Below are 8,953 nucleotides of genomic sequence, written 5' to 3'. Positions count from 1 at the left end.
TATCCGAAAGACAAACCTCTCCAGGAATGCCAGGAAGTCAGGATCACAACCAGCAGCCCGTCCCAGCGAGCGGGCCTGGGGCCAGCACCCCAAACAACACACAGCTCGGCGATGTCCGGGCTCCGCCACAAGGTCAGCGATCGCTCAGCCCTGGAAAGCCCCTGGCAAGGCAAGGAGAGAGTCAGGCCACGGCCAAAGCAGCAGCCCCTTTCCCGCAGCCCCTGAACACCAGCGCCCCAGCAATTCCCCGGTCACGCCGTCCGCCCCCCGGGCTGGGGGATGCCCCCGCTCCGGCACAGGGACCTGCCGGCACCCACGTGTCCCCGCTGCCCCCCAGGGCCGGGCAGCGCCAGGACCGGGTGCTGGGGCCGGAGACAGGAGTGTCCAGGCCGCCCCCTGCCCGGCAGCGCAGCTCCTCGGGCTTCACCGTCCCGTAGCCCCGGCCCCAGGCCCGCCCGCAAGGACCTGCCTGCGGACCCCGCCCCGATGCGCCGCTGCTCCCGGCTCCGCAAGCGGCACCCGCCGGCCGGCACCACCCACTCCCAGCAGCCGCAGGGAAGGGGGCTGGGCGGAGCCCGGAGCGATACCTGCAGCGTCTCCCGGCCCCCCGGCTGCACCAGGCTGAAACTTTCGCCGCGAGTGGGCGGGGCCGGCTCCTTAAAGGGGCCGCGCCCCCTCGCACCTGCTCCCGCCCTGAAAGGGACCGTGCCCAGCCGGGGAGGAGCCGGGGAGCGCATGGGGCCCCTAGCATCGGGGAGGGGGACAGGACACCCCCCCCCAGGGGCCTCCCCCTCCTGAGCCAATGCCTGCCCTGTTCCAGCCCCCCGCCCTGGTAACCCCCCTCCTGAGCCAATGCCTGCCCTGTTCCAGCCCCCCCCGCCCTGGTAACCCCCCTCCTGAGCCAATGCCTGCCCTGTTCCAGCCCCCCCCCCCCGGTAACCCCCCTCCTGAGCCAATGCCTGCCCTGTTCCATCCCCCCAGCCCTGGTAACCCCCCTCCTGAGCCAATGCCTGCCCTGTTCCAGCCCCCCCCACCCCACCCTGGTAACCCCCCTCCTGAGCCAATGCCTGCCCTGTTCCAGCCCCCCCCGCCCTGGTAACCCCCCTCCTGAGCCAATGCCTGCCCTGTTCCAGCCCCCCCTCCGCCCTGGTAATGGCCCCCCATCCTGAGCCACCAACGGCCCTGTTCCATCCCCCCAGCCCTAGTAACCCCCCTCCTGAGCCAATGCCTGCCCTGTTCCAGCCCCCCCTCCGCCCTGGTAATGGCCCCCCATCCTGGGCCAGCACCTGCCCTGTTCCAGCCCCCCCATCCTCCTGAGCCAACCCCTGCTGTTCCAGTCCCACCTCCAACTCGGCCAGTGCATCCGGCCATGACTATGCAGCATCCCCTGAGAGTTTCAGGGGTGACATCGCTTGGCATCAGACATCAACTTGGCATGGCTTTACATGAAGAGGTGACCATTCAGGTGCCCTGTACACCCCCAATGCAAGAACAAGGGGGCAGTCAATGAAATTGAAAAGCAGCAAATTTAAAACTGATGAAAGGAAATATATTTTTACATGATGCATAATAATCTGTGGAACTCACTGCTATAAGATAGTAAAGAGCTTAGGGCTAAAAAAGGACTAGATATGGATGTGGAAAAGGAGAGTATCCAATTAGATGAAAGGATTAAATAAGTTAAGGGATATAACTGAAGACATAAACCAACAATTAACCCAGTTTGTTGGTGAAAAACTTCCCCTCTGGGAAGGCTATTCCAGAATTGTCCACTCTGGGGCTTCTTGCACCTTGCCCTGAAGAAGCTGGTAAGGCCAGTGTTGGTGATAGGCACTGGACGATCCAGACCCCAGTCTGGCACTGTCCACGGTTGTGTGTGGTGATTTCTGCAATGTTTCTAAGCAAAAATGTTTCTAAGCACATGCAAGGAACCATGCAACTAATTTTTCTTCATGGTCTGACCTGAGCCAGAGCTGGACCCCCGTCTCCAGAGGTGAAGAGCTGCCACATTAACACACTACACAACCTGAAACTAACTCAGTCACACTGAGAAAGACTTGAATGTTGAGTCCCTGTCGGGATGTTCCCCCATTCTAGCAGTAATGAAAAGGACTGTGCTGAGGACCCAATCTTGAGAGGTGCTGAGCACCTGCATCTGCTGGGGTTTGGAGGTACCCAGCACTTCTTGGGAGCAGGCCCTAACATGGCTGCTCAGTAAATGTTTGCTAAGGTGACACAGCAGAACTTCCCTCTCACATCTGTTCCCCTGAACACCCACCCTGCTGTGATGCAGCTGCCCGAACAGCCTTGCATGAGGTTGGCTCTGATGAGCTATAGGGCTTTGTGATGTTGAAGGAGCTTGACAGGCAGGACTTGTCTGGAGTCAGACATAAATCAGGCCAGTCAGGTGTCAGTTCTGACACACACACACACACAGCATTGCCAATGCACCTCGCTGCTGATCTCCAATCACACTGTTAATCCAGTACTGGGGGCCGCCCACAGCTCTCTCACACCATCTTAATCCTGACCTGCGGCATGCTCCCACCTCGAGCCACAGTTGGGTAATCCAATGTAAAAAACACAAGCCAATACTGCTAGCAGTGATACATTTTTCCATGTTGTGAAGTGAGCAAATGCTTCCACCATCCTAGTCTGAGAACATCAAACTCAATGCATGGGTGATCCTCATAGTGAATTCTAACCCTGGGAGGTAAAAAGGTAGTATGCTGACCCAATACATTTACTAATGTCCTATCTTGAAAATTTAGGACTTTTCCTTTTAGGAAAGGACACGCAGTTTATTCCATAAAGGAAGTTCAGGTTAGTGCACAGCCAGTGTGCAACCTAAACAAGACACAGTAAGTGGCTGAAACAAGCAGAAGTTTAACCGAGGAGACATTTCTAGTATTCAGAGCATTATATCTACATGGGCCCAACCACTGCAGCCTAACAGGTCACACCCTGTAGGTAGCTGCCTGCTCCTTTATCTGGGGACTGCTGCCTGAGAGTCAGCACAATGGCTGCACTAATCAATCCCACACTGGCCTTGTTTCTCTCTGTGCCACCTCCACATAACACGCAAGTCGCAACATCACCGCCCAGCCCTCAAGCTTTGCACTATCTTCTCTGAAACGTTTCACTCTCTCTCTCTTTGAAAAATCATAGGCTCATGAAGTCAGTGGCTGCTACCAGTCACTACAGCCAGTTACAGTACACAGTATAGGTGGGTGACCATGCAAGCTGCATGCCTCTGACAATGCACTTGAATACTGCTCTCACAGCATCACTGCAGTTGCAGGCCTGGGCCTACACAAAGCTCTGCTGGCACATCTTACTTCTGACATGCAGCAGCCCAGAGAGTCCCGTGTTGACACCTACATACACAAGCGTCTGCATGCGCAAACCAGTGTCCCCTGCAATCTCACACACCTGAATTCTGCTCTGCAGCCCCTTGGCTAGTGCTTGTAAATGTGCAGTCGGTGTGAAAGGGGAACACTAAAGGACTTAGGGATCATGGCAGAGAACCAAAGCTCCCCAAGTGATGTTATGGGTAAGAGGACTAATGCAATCCTTGACTGGGGGATTATCAAGTAGGAGTAGGGAGATGATACTGTATTCAAGTCTGATCACCACCCTTTGGAAAGGATGTTGAAACATTTGAAAAGGCCTAGAAAGAGCTACAAGAATAATTCATGGTCTGGAAAACCATCCTTTCAATGAGACACTTAAGAAGCTCATTTTATTTGGTTTATCAAAGAGAAGGTTGAGATACTTGCCCATGGTCTTAGAATTACTCACAAAGGAAGAAGACAGACAATATTAGATGGCTCTTTAATGTAGCAGACAAAGGCATAACAAGATCTAATCGCTGAATACTGACGTTAGAAATATTCAGTCTAGAAACAAGGCAGATATTTTTAACACAGAGGATAATTAGCCACTGGAACAGTTTACCCAAAGGATGTGGTAGATTCTCTGTTCTACTTGCACCACAAGTTATTTAGCCAGATGGAAGAATTACTGGGTGAAATTCTCTGTACAGGAGGTCAGACTAGATGATCATACTGATCCCTTCTGACCCTAAAATCTATGGGAGGGAAGGGACAGAACTCCTGGATTTGGTTCAGCTCAGAGGAGCAACCCTGTGCGAGCCAGATAATAGTTGCATGTGCAAATGAATTAGCAATCAGTTTGCAGGTTAGGTCTTGGCTTGCAGATTCTGTGATTTTTACATGGTGCGTGCAAGTGAGATGTGCAGAGATGAAACTGGCTCTCAGCCACTGCCCCAAATTGCTAATGAATTCTGCTGCTGCTTCTTTTACTAGTAAAATTTAACAACAAAATGATCACAGCCAGTAAATAAAGATCAAAACACCAAGCAACACAAGGGGAAAAGAAACAGAAGACAAACCTTAATAGAATCAGTCCCTAGGATGTAGGGAAGAAACACAAAACATGATATTAAGCTACTGCTCACATTAAGACTTTGTTATACTTCCGCCCAGTACAAAGGGCAGGGAACTATACAACTCCTTGTTTGTTATGATTCCAGTGACCACACTGTTAACCCAGTCAGCTGGCATCTCTATTTGCTCAATAAGATCCAATTTTACCCTCCAGTCAATTTCAGATTTTACTTTATCCATGCCCATTGGTCATTCTGTGATGTGTATTTTTGGCAGCATGCCAAGATCTATATCCAGGAGTTGTATTATGTCCTTAATGTACCTCAGCCCACTGAACACCTCATCAAAGCATTTAAGAATGTCTTTTGCCTCTTATACTGTAGCCAAGTTAAACACCTCTTTGATCATCTGCATTTGCAGGTTGCTTTTCAACCCAAGGACACACGGGATCTGTTTTTCTCTTTCAAACTCTTCTGAGTAGCATGTCCTTTTGCAGGCGTGTCACAATGCCTTAGCCACACAGACTCATTTTGAGCACAGGATATAAAACAAGCTGAGGCTTTGATTATAACAGGTGACATATGTTAAGGATATAATACAACCCCTTGATATAGTTTTGACAGGTGGTGGTTACTAATCTTGCTTGCTGTGATTACAGGCCACGCTACTGGCTAAAGTAATTCAGGCTATAGCACCACAGCAGACAGTCTTAGAAGAACCAACCACTCCTTTTTTTTATTTAGGAGGAGAATAAAATCCCATTTGTTTGTGTTGCTTCCCAGTGCTCAGAAGCTCATGGGAAGGCTCTTCAGAGGCTGCCCTTAAAGCGTGGGAATGAAAAGGGCAAGGAGACTCCATCCCCCCCTGTCTGAACACATCTGCATCAGTCACCAGCATTTCCTGAACATGCAGAGCTGACTGGGCCCCTTCCCCTTTCTCTGAACTACTCAAATCTGCCCCATAAGTTCTTTATCTTGGATTCCCAGGATTGGTTTCTAGAAGGGCCCTGCATGCTAGATTTGGAGGTTGTTTTGCACTGGAAAAGGGCCTGAGCAGCGCAATACATTTCTGGCTTTTGGAATCCTCAATAGTTGGGGTTGTTTGAGTCCAGGATGTTGGTTCAGCCCATTACAGAAACAGGGACCTGGTGTGAAACTAAGTTACAGATCCTGTTCAGGTCCAGTCTCCTTCCCCGCAAAGTGTGGGGGCAGTTAGACCCAAAGGTTTGGCTTAGGTCACTCTGTGCTTTGCCATGGTCACCCAAGTGTGTTTTGCTGTAGTAGAGCTTGTGGTTTATTTGCATGAAGGCTCCTGCAGCATGAGAGCTGGGGAAGCCAGCTCCGCCCAGAGAGCACACACACAGAAACTGCTACAGTAGAAATTAATCTGGGTGGGGTCTGACTAGTTTGCAAAGCTCTCCCTCTGCAGAGGGAAACAACAGGAACATGCAGAACTTCTTGACTGAACCCTCAAAAACCATGCCAGCATCACCTGGGTAAATTCCTTCCCTCACCCTGACTGGCCCCCTCTGCTGCTCCCCAGAGCTCCCTAAAATGAATCCAATTGCTACTCTAAAGGCACTGCTCTAGATTCAGTGACATCCTGTGCTGTGGGGAGGTGGCTCATAGAATACACATGAGTCACCATCATTTACACTCCGCTCTATCTCTGTGTTATAAAGGAGAGCTCTAGGTGTGCACATAAAACCACCCTCTTGGGAGTTCTCAGCCTCTCTGCTATTGTCCTTCAGGGATCAGAGGCAGAGGGAAGCACATAAAGGCAATGCTGTATCTGGAACGAGCCAGAATTAAAAGCACAACGAGAGACTTCTTTCCACACACTCTCTTTCTCCCTCAACCAGATCTCAGGGCTGTAGGGTCACCCCAGCACAGATGCACAGTAAGGGTAGTTTTCAGAGTAGCAGCCGTGTTAGTCTGTATTCGCAAAAAGAACAGGAGGACTTGTGGCACCTTAGAGACTAACCAATTTATCTGAGCATAAGCTTTTGTGAGCTACAGCTCACTTCATCGGATGCATTCAATGGAAAATACAGTGGGGAGATTTATATACATAGAGAACATGAAACAATGGGTGTTACCATACACACTGTAAGGAGAGGGATCAGGTAACGTGAGCTATTACCAGCAGGAAAGCGGGGGGAGGGAGGGAGGGAGGGGGGAAACCTTTTGTAGTGATAATCAAGGTGGGCCATTTCCAGCAGTTGACAAGAACATCAAGTAAGGGTAGTGTGAATGGGACATGAGCTGGAGTTACAGGGACAGTACAGCAGGACCGGGGAGATCTGTGAGGACCTAAGACAGGAATAACAGAAGTACAAGGTGCATTCCCAAGACAGAAATAGCCCAAAGTGCTGTAGGCCAGAATTGAATTTGCACTGGCAGCAGTTTACTGATACATGCACTGCTGCATCTCAGGATCAAGCTTTGTTAGCAGAACTATTTGGGGCCCAAGACTGTGGTTATAGGGATGCTCTGAGGCCAGAATTCAGGTGCACTGTGCAGCAGGCGTCACACCCATCTGTCCTACATAACAGAATTGGTTGTAGTCAGTGCTATCAGCCCCTCACTCACAAAGCATGAATAACTACTCCAGTTATTTTTAGAGAGAGAGATCGCCACATTTCAAAGAGGACAGTGAAAAGCTTTGGAGGCTGGCAGTGGTTGGTGGGTGGGTGGGTGTGTATGTAACACCTGGGCAACCCCGATCACGGCGCAGCATGGGTACACACAGAGGAGGAGACTGCAGCAGCTATTATACTATCTCCCAGGCAGCAACTCACAGACAGGCAAGAAGGCATCTAGCTGCCGGGTGTGACCTGTTGGGCTGGATTATTTGGCCCATGTGAATGTAATGCTCTAAGCTCCAAATAGTTCCTGCAGTTGTACACGTTTCAACCACTTCCCCGTCCAGTTGGGGTTGTTCATTGATTGTTCACTGTGGGAGAAACTTTTGTTATTGAATAAGTTGCATATCAGGGATCTGTTTCATCATTTCCTTTGTTTGCCTGCATCTCCTTGAAATGAAAGGCTCTGCCATTTGGATGGCATGGTTCTCGTGACCAGGGACATGAAGGTGTGCAATACAGCTTCGGGTCTGCAATCAGAATTCAAAGCCAAATACACCAACCAACTGCTCTGTTTCCTGCGCAAGGGCCAACCTCTACACAGAGTACCTGTGATCTTGGTATACTGCCAGTCACAAATAAGTAGTAGGCAAGGGAAGAGGAGCAGATGAGAATGAGCAGTAACATGTGATCTCTCAATTCCATGCATTTTCTGTGGGTACCAACTAGAAACTACCTAACAAAGAAGGGCAACAGCTGTCTCGCTCATCTCAAGGGCGTGGCCGTAATTTTTTTCCCACTCCTGACTGTCTACCTCCTATGGTGACACAGCGGCTTGTGTGACACCATTGGGCTCCCCCATCAGCTTGCCTTCCCAAAACTATGTGCCTGGCCAACAAGATCCCGAGGTGTAGAGGGAGCAGCCCCTTCATGCATAAGAACTCCACAAAGGAACAGCAAATGACATTTGGAGGAAAACACAGAGCTGACCTGGAGCAGCTAAGGTAGCTGATTCTTGCTGCCACTCTCCCCCAGTGCCAGGGCTCAGCGCACACAGCGACCATCTTTGATTTGGGCAGGTAACTCAGATGAATCGGGAAAGGAAAAAGCCACTCAGTCATACTTCTTATTCAACCACTCGCTCAGACACACAAGTTTGGTTACATTTACAGGAGATAATGCTGCCCCCTTCTTGTTTACAATGTCACCTGAAAGTGAGAACAGGAGTTCCCATGGCACTGTTGTAGCCGGTGTCAGAAGATTAGCACATCTGGCATGTAAATAAGATTCATATGTCCCTTCATGCTTCAACCACCATTCCCGGAGACATGCTTCCATGCTGATGATGGGTTCTGCTCAATAACTATCCAAAGCAGAGCAGACCCAATACATGTTCATTTTCATTATCTGAATCAGATGCCACCAGCAGAAGGTTGGTTTTCTTTCTTGGTGGTTTGGGTTCTGTAGTTTCTGCATTGGAGTGTTGCTGTTTTAAGACTTCTGAAAGCATGCTCCATACTCCCATTCCTCTCAGATTTTGGAAGGCACTTCAGATTCTTAAACCTTGGGTTGAGTGCTGTAGCTATGTTTAGAAATCTCACATTGGTACCTTCTTTCCCTTTTGTAAAATCTGCAGTGAAAGTGTTCTTAAAATGAACTGTGCTGGGTCATCATCCGAGACTGCTATAACATGAAATATATGGCAGGGGACATACAATTCTTCCCCAAGGAGTTCAGTCACAAATTTAATTAACGCATTATTTTTTTTAACAAGCATCATCAGCATGGACACGTCTTCTGGAATGGTGGCTGAAGCACGAAGGGGCAGACAAATGTTTAGCATATCTGGCACATAAATACCTTGCAATACCGGCTACAAAAGTGCCATGCGAACGCCTGTTCTCACTTTCTGGTGACACTGTAAATAAGAAGAGAGCAGCATTATCTCCTGTAAATGTAA

Source organism: Lepidochelys kempii, chromosome 9 (genome assembly GCF_965140265.1).
Source record: "Lepidochelys kempii isolate rLepKem1 chromosome 9, rLepKem1.hap2, whole genome shotgun sequence".
Taxonomy (NCBI): domain Eukaryota; kingdom Metazoa; phylum Chordata; order Testudines; family Cheloniidae; genus Lepidochelys; species Lepidochelys kempii.
This window is presented reverse-complemented; position numbering follows the sequence as displayed.